The 13,866-nt window shown below is 40.5% G+C and overlaps 1 pseudogene; it reads left to right on the top strand.

Annotated features, from left to right (window-relative positions):
* Positions 1-13,866, top strand: part of LOC127414331 (attractin-like protein 1) — a 491,512-nt pseudogene that overhangs the window by 107,206 nt on the left and 370,440 nt on the right.

Here is a 13,866-nt window from a genome sequence, read left to right on the forward strand (position 1 = left end):
ATGCCTTCGCTAAAAACCTGTTATACCCAAAATCTGCAGCATCCCCTGGTGCCACGGGGTAAATATTTGTCATGTGTTAATTAAAAGGAAAGGAGTGATTTTCTCTTAATCCGCTCTCTGGCTGATAGCGTGTGAGCTTTAGTGTTTAAGGAGCTTTTGTCCTTTGAAGATTAACACAGTTTTCTAAAAGCCTCACCTTCAATGTAAAAAGATTAATATGCGCCAGTTTGTCAGTTGCCCCTATTTTCCACTTTGCTGTCACTTACCAGACAGCCAAACTCACTCATCGTCGCTGCTCTAAACTTACAGGAAATCTTAAACCTTTTAATCAAAGAGCACAAAACCCTTTCATACAGGGAAGCTGTTAATTCAAATGGAAAATCTAAGGAGTTTGGGTATGTCAAATTTAGTTTGTTACACCTTGAATTGATAATTAAACTGTGCATTGACCTTTTTCCTACTTGTTAAAGAAGAGAGAGAGAGACAGAGAGAGAGAGAGAGAGAGAAAACACATTTAGTATGCATTTAGTAAGATCAGCTTATTACAGTTTTTCTCGATTGCTTAAACACTATAACCAGGCTTTTGAACTAAAATTTCAAAACCATAACACCATTTATCAAAAAGCACACCCATTTCCCTAAACTATATACCCCCGCTGCCTGGCTTGGACCAATATAGCCTGTGATGTTGACGAGATTCTCTGGCCTATCCCAGACCAAAGACGGGATGCTGGGGCAGAATAATTTTTTTTGTTGTTGTTTGGTGTATTGTACTGTACAGTACATTAAGGAATAATTTTTTTTCAAATGTATACATTTGTTGTGTCTTTTGTTGTGTTCATCATGTGAAAAGGTTTTTGAGGGGGAGAACCACAAGCAACATAACTTATTATAAGTAATATCTTATATGGTTTTTGCAGTATTCTTTTGAATTTATCTCACCAGTGTGTAAGACTATGTTGAAGTGTGTGTGTTTTTGAGGGCTTGTGTGTCATGTCTGAGGACAAAGTTTGTTTTTTCAGCAAGATTGAATGGTTTTGAGTGGAGAGCTTCATTTTGACTTGAAAATAGGAAGTTTGTGGAATTGGGTGAGAAGTTATGGATTTGTGTTTAGAGTTTCGAGTAAAGGAGGCATAATTTCAAGAAATGTGTTTAAGCAATCGAGAAAAACTGTAACTATCAAATGTCAAGGTGTTCTAGATAAATGTCCAGCTAGAAGTCTGTAAGGTGGCAAAATCAAGTTCAAGCTGAGTTAAAACTAAGGTTGATGAAGATGAACTCTACTCTTTATTTCATTGAATTTACTGCATCTGCAAATTGTTTCTGACTGTTTATCATTTCTCTTCGGACATCTTTCTGTTCTTGCACTAATGTTTATACTCTCAGTATTTATGAACAAGGGGTGAAAATAGCACATTGCAGCTGTGGTCAAAAGCAGCTTTAATACGTTTAAACAAGCTTTGTTAGATCTGTCTCTAAATCACCTTTGGACACTCAGCAATTAAACAGGTTATGCTTAAAGGAATGTTCCGGGTTCAATTCAAGTTAAGCTCAACTGACTGCATTTGTGGCATAATGTTGATTACCACACAAAATAATTTTGACTTGCCTCTCCTTTTCTTTAAAAAAAGCAAAAATCTGAGTTATAGTGTGGCTCTTACAATAATTTGTATGCCCATTTTTGAACGTTAAAATATTCACTTTTAGTGTAGTCACAAGACAAAAATGATTTTAGTGTGATAAAATCACTTACAAACCAAATCTTTTCTGTGTAAAGTTATAGCCAATTTTACAACTTCGTTGCCATGATGATGTATAGCAATAAACCCTAAAATGACTGTAAAAGTGACAATATAACAACTTTACAGCTCAAATAATACATGAGTTTTAACAGAAGAATTAATGCAAGTGCTTTTATAAAATTGTAAGCTTCACATTTCTGTGTTTAAACCCTCCAAAAATTGGCCACATTTATTTGGATTATAAGTGCCTCACTGTAACCTTGATTTTTTTTCTTTTTTTTTTTTTTAAAGAAATGGAGGGACGAGTCAAAATTTATTTTTGTGAAAATCAAAATTTTGCCACAAATTCTGTCGATTGAGCTTAACTTGTATTTAAACCAGAATATTCTTTGACAGTTCACCCCAAAATGAAAATTCAGTCATTGTTTACACACCCCTGTTATAATCCAATATGACTTTCGTTCTTTTTCTTAACACAAAGGGAGAATTTGTGAAAAAAATTTGTGCTCAGTGATGTCATACAATGACAGTTTATGGTGACCACGTTTTGCTTCAAAAGGATGTAAAAATATAATTCAGAAGTCAAATAAATTATTCCATGAGACTCATGATTGATATGAAGGCATACAGTGATGTTTGGTGAGAAACAAGCCGAAATGTTATGTATTATTTAGTGAAACTGTTGACCAACCATTGCTCTTCTCTGTGCATTAATGAGACTGCACGAGAGAAACAATTCACACAGCCTCCTCGCGACATGGGCATTCAAGAGAAAACACATTTTGTTTATCTAAAAACAGGTCCACCACAGCGATAGAAACAACGGAACACAACACAGCTGCACACAAACAAGAAAACCGAATGTACTAAGTATGTATGGTGAGTTTCTCAGAGAATAGATGCATTTTTATGCCCAGCCTCTTTGTTTGACCGGAATACTCAATCAAACAGAGAGATGGAGGAAGCAGGAATGTAACGTCTCCATTCTGAACCTGTGAGCATCAGTGACAGACCTCGGACTAAGAGAGTGAAGTTGGGCCTCATGTAGTCAGATAGAAGACAAAGGCAGGCCTAACACAGTCGTAAAACCTAACTCAGGCCCCCACATAAGTCATAAATTATACTGATAAAAATCGTGCCAAAATCAAACAAAGGGAGTCCAAAACAGACTACAAATCCCATGAAGCCTTGCTCACTAAAGGATCGAACTCTCAACTCCTATTGGATGAGGCACACAACAGAACGCACCTCAACCGTGACATCATCAGGAGTAGAAATACCTCTGAAATGCTTCCGGGATTTGCTTCCAGCAACTTTGCTCACCGTGTATAGACGCAGCTCATCGCTGCTCTCAGGTGCAGTCTCGTGGCACAAGGAAGTAACGTCCGACCTGAAACTGTGGCCATACAATCTCCATCTCGCTGGACGAGTTGAGATTACTCTGTGTTCAACCGAACACTCTAACGGATCCGAAGGAGACCGCCGAGCAATCCGCATCTTCATCCGTTTGCCTGCAGAAGTGAAGAGATTAAAGATTTATCTTCCATCTTCAATCAAGTTGACGTTTCTGATTTCTCCGCCAGCCCGCCGAGAATCTGCAGCCGTACCGCCCGCTGACAGAGTGAGGAAACGGCCTCCCGTCATCACCCAAGCCTCGAGGAACCGAGTCTGAGTTAAAGGACGGATGAACACACATTCCACCTGCATCCTCATGCGATTCAAGTAAGAGGTTTATGTCTGGGAAGAGATAGAATATGTAGGGCTTTACTGGTTGTTTAGATCAGTGTTACTATCAGAAATAATTAATAATTATTTCTGTAGTTATTAATTAATATTTAAATTAATCAATTTAATCTAACTCATTAAAACTTCATATGGGGCTCCAGTAAATGTAGTGTGCTATGTTTAGGAGCAAGTTTGGTTATTAGCAATAATTAATAATTATCAAATATAATTATTAATTATTAAAATCAATAGAACATTGATGAGAATCAATGTTAGTTTTTTTTAAATCCTTTAAATCAACAATTATCAAAGATAATCGTTAATTGTTAACATTGATGAAACATTAATTAAAATTAACACTAGCTTATTGATCATTCAAATTCAACAATCATCAAAGATAATTATCAAAAATCAATAGAATATTAATAAGGATTAACATTGACGGGGCACCACCCTGAAATCAGGGAATAATAACCAAATAGTAAAACAGTCTCAATATTAGATTGTTTTCTTAGGAAAATCGACATCTGAAGAATATCGATTTTCGGGAAAAAAAAACAATGAATGAAGGTTTGAATCCGAGCACTGACATCCCGTCAGCATGACACAGGCATATGCAAAACAAACCAAAACACTTCTCTTTGTAATATAAACAAAGTTTATTTATGCAGTAATATCAATTAATAATTAATACAATGCAGTCAATAAACTTCCGACTTACAACTACAAACTAAATAGTGATATTATTAGATATGGAAATAAAAATAATCCTATAACACATAAGGTGTGTGTGTGTGTGTGTGTGGGTGTGTGGTTAGTACGAGAGAGAGAGAGAGAGATGATGGCCCTAAAGCCGATTTCGCGATCGTGGGAGAGAAAGCAGCTGTTAGTTCATCACTCAGAGACGCGGTGGACGGCTCGTAAACAGTCCCGCGTTATTTGACTCTTTAATGGATAAACTCAGTTGCTGTCTCACCTGCGATGGCGAAATTGCACATCAGTCCAATTTGGTTGAACCACAATACAGCAAAACAAATTTGTGATAATTAATACCCTGAGTATTAATAATGAGCGGACATGGCGGTCCGTAAACTGTACAAGCAAAAAACCTTGAAACACAAGAATAACACACTATAATATTCTATCTCTGCCCAGATATAAACCTCTTACTTGAATCGCATGAGGACACAGGTAGAATGTGTTTTCCTCCGTCCTTTAACTCTGACCCGGTTCCTTGAGGCTCGGGTGATGACGGGAGGCCGTTTCCTCGCTCTGTCGGCGGGCGGTACGGCTGTTGATTCTCGGAGAACTTAGAAATGTCGACTTGATTGAAGATGGAAGAGAAATCTTTAATCTCTTCACTTCTGTAGGCAACGGATGAAGATGCGAATTGCTCGGCAGTCTCCTTCGGATCCGTTAGAGTGTTCAGTTGAACACAGAGTAATCTCAACTCGTCCAGCGAGATGGAGATTGTATGGCCACAGTTTCAAGTCGGACGTTACTTCCTTGTGCCACGAGGTTGCACCTGAGAGCAGCGAAGAGCTGCGTCCAAACACTGCAAACAAAGTTGCTGGAAGCAAATCCCGAAAACATTTCAGAGGTATTTCTACTCCTGATGATGTCATGGTTTGAGGTGCGTTCTGTTGTGTGCCTCATCCAATAGGAGTTGAGAGTTCGATCCTTTAGTGAGCAAGGCTTCATGGGATTTGTGTTTGTTTTGGACTCCCTTTGTTTGATTTTGGTGCGATTTTTATCAGTAAGATTTACGACTTGGAATGTGGGGGCTTGAGTTAGGTTTTTACGACTGTGTTAGGCCTGCCTTTGTCTTCTATCTGAATACATGAGGCCCAACAAATACTATAGTGTGTTATTCTTGTGTACCAAGGTTTTTGCTTGTACAGTTTACGGACCACCATGTCCGCTCATTATTAATACTCAGGGTATTAATTATCACGAATTTGATTTGCTGTATTGTGGTTCAACCACAGTGGGCTGTTGTGCATTTCCGCCATCACGGGTGAGACCGGCAAACTGAGTTTATCCATTAAAGAATCAAAGAACGCGGGACTGTTTACGAGCCGTCCACCGCGTCTCTGAGTGATAAACTAACAGCTGCTTTCTATCCCATGATCGTGAAATCGGCTCTGGGGCCGTCACTTAATTCTCTCTCTCTCTCTCATACTAACCGCACACACACGCGACCCCTAACAAACATTCTGGCACACATTTTTGGCTGGTAGATAGCTTCGTGATAAAGCTCAGCTTTGTCCCTAAGCTACCATTGACTGGTTTCTCTCCGCCCATATTCGCGGTCATATTCCCTGGCCGGAAGTCTCGCGTGACATACTCTCCACGAGAGTCACGTCCGGCATTTTGTGCGCGTCCCTCCTTACACACACACACACTCTCACACACACACCCTCATGTGTTATAGGATTATTTTGATTTCCATATCTAATCATATCACTGTTTAGTTTGTAGTTGTAAGTCGGAAGTTTATTGACTGCATTGTATTAATTATTGATTGATATTACTGCATAAATAAATTTTGTTATATTACAAAGAGAAGTGTTTTGGTTTGTTTTGCATACGCCTGTGTCATGCTGACGGGATGTCAGTGCTCGGATTCAAACCTTCATTCATTGTTTTTTTTCCCGAAAATCAATATTCTTCAGATGTCGATTTTCCTAAGAAAACAATCTAATATTGAGACTGTTTTACTATTTGGTTATTAGTCCCTGATTCCAGGGTGGTGCCCCGTCAATGTTAATCCTTATTAATATTCTATTGATTTTTGATAATTGATAATTATCTTTGATGATTGTTGAATTTGAATGATCAATAAGCTAGTGTTAATTTTAATTAATGTTTCAGCGATGTTAATGATTAGTGATTATCTTTGATAATTGTTGATTTAAAGGATTAAAAAAACTAACATTGATTCTCATCAATGTTCTATTGATTTTAATAATGAATTATTGCTAATAACCAAACCCGCTCCTAAACGTAGCGCACTACTTTTACTGGAGACCCATATGAGGTTTTAATGAGTTAGATTCAATTAATTAATTTAAATATTAATTAATAACTAAAGAAATAATTACCAATAATTATTTCTGATAGTAACACTGATCTAAACAACCAGTAAACCCTGCAGTGATACCACATTCGGTAGGTGTAACTTTCTCGGCCAAAATCAAGTAGTTTTTAGTGAGATGCAGGCTTCAATATACTGTTATGAGAAAGTTTTTGGACCAGTGCTAGTTCACAGCGGACGGGGTTTCCCGCCACAATGACGAAAATAGAAACCAAGTGATCAACAGAATGTACTTGTAATGATGCAGAAGTGGAAGACTCAGGTAGATCCATATGCAGTGTTGTTTACTGAAGGAGCAGGCGAAAACAGCGTTGGTAATGCAGGCAAGGGTCAAAACCAGTAAGCAAACAAACGATGCAGATCATCCAAAAACAGTAGGCAAAAACCAAATACTGGAGAACAAGGAAAGGGTCAGACACGGAATAAGTCAGGCATAAAGAAAATGCTCAGAATTGCAATCGAAGGGATAGACAATACTTCGCAATAATACAATGAACAAGGAGTCTTTAAATAGAGTCCCAAATGAGCAGAGAATGAGACACAGCTGTACAGGAAACAGAACTCAATACTCTGATGCAGACCTCTTGTGGTGGGAGGTGGAAGTAACAAGTTCCTGAGTAGATATAACATTACCCTACCCTTTAGAGCCCCCTGAAGTTTGTGCTGATGGGGGCTTATGAGGTCTGCCTCTGGCTCTGGGGCAAGGCCGCTCAGGGATTTTGGAATGGAATTTGGAGATCAGAGAATCATCCAAGATGTCATCAGCTGGAATCCAGGATTGTTCCTCTGGACCATAACCCTCCCAGTCAACCAGATAAAACATCCGATGATCCCTTCTGTGAGATTCCAGGAGTTAATTAACATGGTAAGCCGTCTGACCATCAGTTTCCAGTGGTGGTGGTGGGGAGCCTTCGTCTGAAGTTCGAAGACAGCCAGGGCCAGCCGGTTTCAGCAAAGAGACATGAAACGTGGGAGAAATACAATAATGAGCAGAAAGCTGGAGCTTGTATGTAACCTCATTAATTTGTCTAATAACTTTGAAAGGACCCACGTACCTGGGGCTGAGTTTCTTACAGGGAAGGTGAAACCTGAGGTCCCGAGTCAACAGCCAAAGTCTCTGACCTGGGTGAAGGACAGGAAATTGCCAACGTCGGCGGACCGCCTGTATCTTCTGACGGTGAATGGCTCTTTGCAGGTGTACATGGGCACTGTCCCATACCTGATTACTCCGTTGCAGCCAATATTCTACTTCAGGAAGATCCGATGGCTCTCCAGTCCAAGAAAAGTGAGGGCGTTGATAACCAAGAACACACTGGAAAGTTGTAAGTCTTGTAGAGAGCTTTACAAGAGAGTTCTGGGCATATTCGGCCCATGGCAAAAAAACGACTCCAATCCTGCTGGTTGTTGCTACAGTATGTTTGCAAGTAGCGACCCACCTCCTGATTCAGCTGCTCTACCTGCCCATGAGATTGCAGATGATAGCCTGAGGTGAGACTGACGTTGATTTGAAGGAGGTCACAGAAAGCCTTCCAAACCCGGGAGATGAATTGAGGCTCCCGATCAGAGACAATGTCCTCCGGAAGGCCAAAGAACCGAAACATGTACTAGAATAGAGCCTCAGCAGTTTCCAGGGCTGTAGGGAGCTTTCTGAGGGGAATAAGGCGGCAGGCTTTAGAAAACCGGCAAATTACAACCAGGATAGTAGTGTTACCTTGAGAGGGCGGCAGATCGGTCAAGAAATCCACACCCAGATGGGACCATGGATGATGAGGAACAGGTAGAGGTTGGAGAAGTGATGGCTTAGACTAAGCACACACTGAACAGTTCTTAACGAAAGTAGAAACATCAGAAGAGAGTGATGGCCACCAGAATTTGTTCTTGATGAGCTGCTGGGTCCGATTCTGTCCAGGATGCCCTGAACACAAGGAATTGTGAACCCATTCATTAACGTGACTTCTCAGAACTGCTGGGACGAATGTCTTCCCCACCAGACATTGAGCTGTAGATGGCTCAGCCGCCTGTACCCGTTGAATTTCTCTCATGATGTCCCATCGCACTGGAGTGACCATCAGAGATGGAGCCAAAATGGGGTGTTGAACCTCCTGCTGCTGCTCACAAGAATGCACTCTGGAGAGGGCGTACGCCTTGGTGTTCTTAGAACTTGAGTGATAGGTAACAGAAAAGTTAAAATGAGAGAAAAACAGAGCCCACCTGGCTTGACATGGATTGAGTCTTTTTGCCCCCTGAATATACTCCAGATTGCGATGGTCAGTGGGAACAATGAATGGATGCCGCGCCTCCTCTAACCAGTGTCTCCATTCTTCGAATGCTGCCTTCATGGCCAGTAGTTCCTGATTCCCCATATCATAGTTCCTTTCTGACGAAGTCAGTCTCCTGGAGAAAAATGCACACCTTAGGAGGGGAACCATGGTGCTGCGACAGAATTTCTCTTACTCCAGAGTCGGACGTGTCGACTTCTACCACAAAAGGACAGTTAGGGTCAGGATGCTTTAGAATGGGTGCACTTGAAAATTGTGACTTTAACTTCTCAAAAGCTTGAGCTGCTGCAAAAGTCCAAGTAAGACTGTGTGGCTTACCATGAAAGAGAGATGTTAGGGGTGTAGCCACCATGACAAAGTTTATAACAAAACGTCTGTAGAAGTTGGCAAACTTGTAACTCCTTAACCGTCCTGGGTGTGGGCCACTCCGTCACCACCCTGACCTTGGATGAATCCATACGAGCACCATCGATGCTTAACACATAACCCAGGAATGAAATGGTAGAGACATGAAACTCACACTTCTCGGCCTTCATGAAGAGATGATTATCAGCCAGTCATTGCGGAACCTGACGAACCTGTTGCACATGGACTTCCAGTGAGGGGGAATAAACCAGAATATTATCAGTATAGACAATCACACACTTATTGATCATGTCCTTGAAGATTTAATTCATGAATGATTGGAATACCGACAGCGCATTGGATAGCCCGAACGGCATAACCTGATATTCAAAATGTCCAGCATTGGTGAAGAACGCCGTCTTCCACTCATCCCCCTCACAGATGCGAATCAGACTGTAGGCGCTCAGTGCCTCTTCCACATATTCCTCCATGGCTTTAGTCTCAGGAATCGATAAGGGATAGATCCTCCTTTTGGGCGGTAATGAGCCTGGTAGCAGGTTAATAGCACAGTCCTGAGGACGATGTGGTAGAAGAGCTGAAGCTTTGGCTTTGCTAAACACAGTATGCAGGTCGTGATAAACTGAAGGCACAGAATCAGGCAAAATCTTCTCGGATGATTGCATTTTAGTAGAACAACAGATGAGGGGGCGTATGGATGTGATGCAGGTATTATGACAAAGTGAACTCCATTTCAAAATCGTACCCTCTTTCCAAGAGATGATGGGGTCATGATGAGTTAGCCAGGGGAAACCCAGAACTAATGGATTTGTAGGTGACTCTGTGATAAATATCTGGATCTCATCATGATGCAGAGCTCCAATTTGAATATTCACGGGTTTGGTGACCTCTTGTACTGCACCTGCCCCCAGTGGCCATCCATCTAACACCATAATACACAGAGGTGGAACACAAGGTGCAGTATCAATGGATAATTGTTTCACTAAAGCTGCATCAAAAAGTTACCACCAGACCCAGAGTCAATTGATGCCTGCACAGAAACAAGATGTGTATCAAAAGATAGAATAACAGACACCAGGAAACTACTGTTATTAATTTGACTCACTGGCGTGCTGTGGGAGGACTGAGGAGGAAGTCTGGTGCATGCAGATAGGTAATGGCCAGCTTCACCGCTGTAGATACATAGACCATTATGCAGCTGTCGTCGTCTCTCGTCCGGCATGAGCCGGGTGTGTGAAATCTGCATTGGCTCTACACCGAGAGCGTCACTAGGCATTGAAGGCATGAAATCCATAGATAATGTCACCGGAGTATGTGTACGGATAAGATTATCAATTTTGATGGATAGTTGAATAATTGTTCCAGAGATAACTGGTCATCCCGACTGGCTAACTCAGTTTGGAGAGTGTGCAACAGGCCTTGGTGATAAATGATCTTCAATGGGCCATTTGCCCAACCAGACTGTGCTGCTAGGGTGCGGAAAGTCAATGCATTACCTTGTTTAAAATTCAACAGCCGGTCTTCCACACTTATTCCTCCCTCTGGGTGTTCAAATACAGCTTTAAAGCGTGACAAAATTTTTTCCAATGATGAGTGAACAGAAACATCACTATCCCAAACAGCGTGTGCCCAATCGAGTGCTTTTCCTTGAAGTAAAGAAATGATTAGCACTACTTTAGCTTCTTCATTAGCGAACGCTATTGGTTGCTGAGCAACATACAATGAGCACTGAAGCAGAAAACCCTGACTTCGACCCGGTAATCCATCAAACTTCTCCGGCAGTGGGTTAACAGTGATAGGGGAGGAAGCAGGCGCACTCACTGGAACAGACTCAGAAGCCTCTAGAGCCACGGGATTTTGCTGGCGAAGATAACTCAAAACTTCGTACATTGCTGCAGATAGACAGTTGAGCTGGTGTTGATGCTCAGCTAAAATGGCGGCCTGAGATGCGAGCGTGGAGTGTGTTCTTGACTCCGCTGGATCTGAGGTAGGCGAAGTATTCTGTAATGATGCAGAAGCGGAAGACTCAGGTAGATCCAAATGCAGTGTGGTTTATTGAAGGAGCAGGCAAAAACAATGTTGATAATGCAGGCAAGGGTCAAAACCAGTAAGCAAAGAAACGATGCAGATCATCCAAAAAGAGTAGGCAAAAGGCAAATACTGGAGAACAAGGCAAGGGTCAGATACGGAATAAGTCAGGCGTAAAGAAAATGCTCAGAATTGCAATTGAAGGGAAAGACAATCCTTCACAATAATACAACAAACAAGGAGTCCTTAAATAGAGTCCCAAATGAGCAGAGAATGAGACACAGCTGTACAGGAAACAGAACTCAATACTCAGGCGATGCAGACCTCTTATGGTGGGAGGTGGAAGTAACAAGTTCCCGAGTACATATAACAGTACTGTTGCTCGTCACATTTGGTTAGGACAAAAACTCTGGTTAACATAGAAAATAAACCTTTTATTATGTGTCATTTGCCACCAGGTTAGGACACGGTGTGACTGTTGTTTCTATCACAGTGGTGGACCTGTTTTTAGATAAACAAAGCGTGTTTTCTCTTGAACACCCATGTTGTGAGGGGGCTGTGTGAATTGTTTCTCTCGTGCAGTCTCATGAACGCAGAGGAGAGCAATGGTCGGTCAACAGTTTCACTAAATAATACATTAGATTTCGGTTTGTTTCTCACCAAAGCTCATCGTATGCTTTCATAAAAATCGTGAGTCTCATGAAATAATTTATTAGACTTCTGAATAATACTTTTCAATGCTTTTGTAGCTTGAAGTGGTGGTCACCTGCCATTGTAAGACATCACTGAGCACAAGATTTTTTCACAATATCTCCCTTTGTGTTAAGAAAAAGAAAGTCAGATGGGGTTATAACAACACAGGGGTGAGTAAACAATGACTGAATTTTCATTTTGGGGTGAACTTTCCCTTAAGCAAAATCACACAAGTGCTGTAATTTGACCTTAGTTAATTATATTCATGCTGATATTCATTACAACAGCATGACTGTCAATGTGATACTGCTTTTATACCGCAGTTCTTTAAACAATTTAATATTGAAAAACATACATTTTAGACACAATGTGGCCAGTTTTTCGCCTATTTTTGCTTCTCTGATAAAAAAGTGTTCAAACAAAACCAGAGCAGGTTTAACTGTTGTGTATTGCTGATCAGACACACAGACTCATGGCACACTGCAAACAGTGATGCAAACAGAAGCATTCCAGTGCAGTTAACACTAAATATTAGGTCTCTGGAACACCAATTGTCCAACCAGATTAGAGGGCTGGAACTAACTGTTGTTTAAACTGCTATAACACATGAAGAAAACTGTATTCTCTCTTGCAGAAGCTAACACCATGGGTGGGTCTGAGGAAGATAAATGTTTCATATTGGGGGTGGGAGGACATGTCTCCCTTTACTGCCAGCATGCTGCAGTGGTTACCAGGGGAGCCGAGGGATTCTGGCTTTTGTGTGTACCTGGAAAGAGCTGAGGTAGCTGGACTTAAAGCCAAATCTTGCACTTCCAGCACTGAGGGGTTGATGTGTGAAAAGTCAGTTGGTAAGTAATGCTTGGTTTAAGCTCTTGTTTGTTTTTTTGCACTTTTTTTAAGCACAAAACCTCCCACCATGTGTATTTAAATAATTTTTGCCATTTTGTTGGTGCAAACATGCATCTTTTCTATGTAAATATGTATTATTATAAATTGCACCTTATTCACAAAGTTGGCGCAGTTAGTGTTGCACTATTGCTGCCCACAGGAAGCAGGTGGTAAACAGAATGTAGCCTACACCTTTTAAAAAGATGTTTGTGCATATATTCTAGCAATCATGGCAACAGTAATTCATCAAATGATGCTCTAATGATGGAAAAGTGTGTTAAAAGCAGTCAGGCACACTTTCTGCAATTTTCACAATTAATTCCCAGTGTATTCCCCCAATCAATTACAATAATTAAACATTTTGACAAGCATTCTAGACAAATAACGTTGCTTTTCTAAAGGTTTTGTAAGGTTTTTCCAAGGTTTTGTTTCTTGGTTTTGTAAAGACCAGCAGAGCTGTTGAATGCTATCTCACATAGGGCAGGGCGATAAAACTATATTAATATTTTTGAAAACATAAATGTTCAATATCGAAGATAAACTTTTCAGTAATTTTCTATTTAGCAGATGTTCTATATCTAGATGATAAAATCACGCAAGTGTCTTTAAGTGTCACTAAAAACGCAAGCAGAGTGGCAAAGTTAAACACACAACTAGCTGACTGAATCACAGTCATGAACTAAGCCTGTTAGGAAGTATTAGCAGGCTAGTGACTACCTCGCCCTGCTGTAATGGAAACCAGTAATGAGGCTCACTATTCGGCTAGTATGATATCGTTGTGCAATAATACTGCACTTACAATGGAATACTGCAGTCGACTGAACACAACAGCAACTACGAAATCAACAACATTGCTGTTTATTTATGTACTATTTAGTTAAACGTTTTTTCATGATCCATAGCAAAAAAAAAAAAAAAAAAAAAAATATATATATATATATATATATATATATATATATATATATATATATATAATATTTTTGGCCATATCGACAAGCCCTAATCTTACATCATTATTGCCTTGGCTTCAGTATGTTTATTAGACCCATTT

Source organism: Myxocyprinus asiaticus, chromosome 23 (genome assembly GCF_019703515.2).
Source record: "Myxocyprinus asiaticus isolate MX2 ecotype Aquarium Trade chromosome 23, UBuf_Myxa_2, whole genome shotgun sequence".
Taxonomy (NCBI): Eukaryota; Metazoa; Chordata; class Actinopteri; order Cypriniformes; family Catostomidae; genus Myxocyprinus; species Myxocyprinus asiaticus.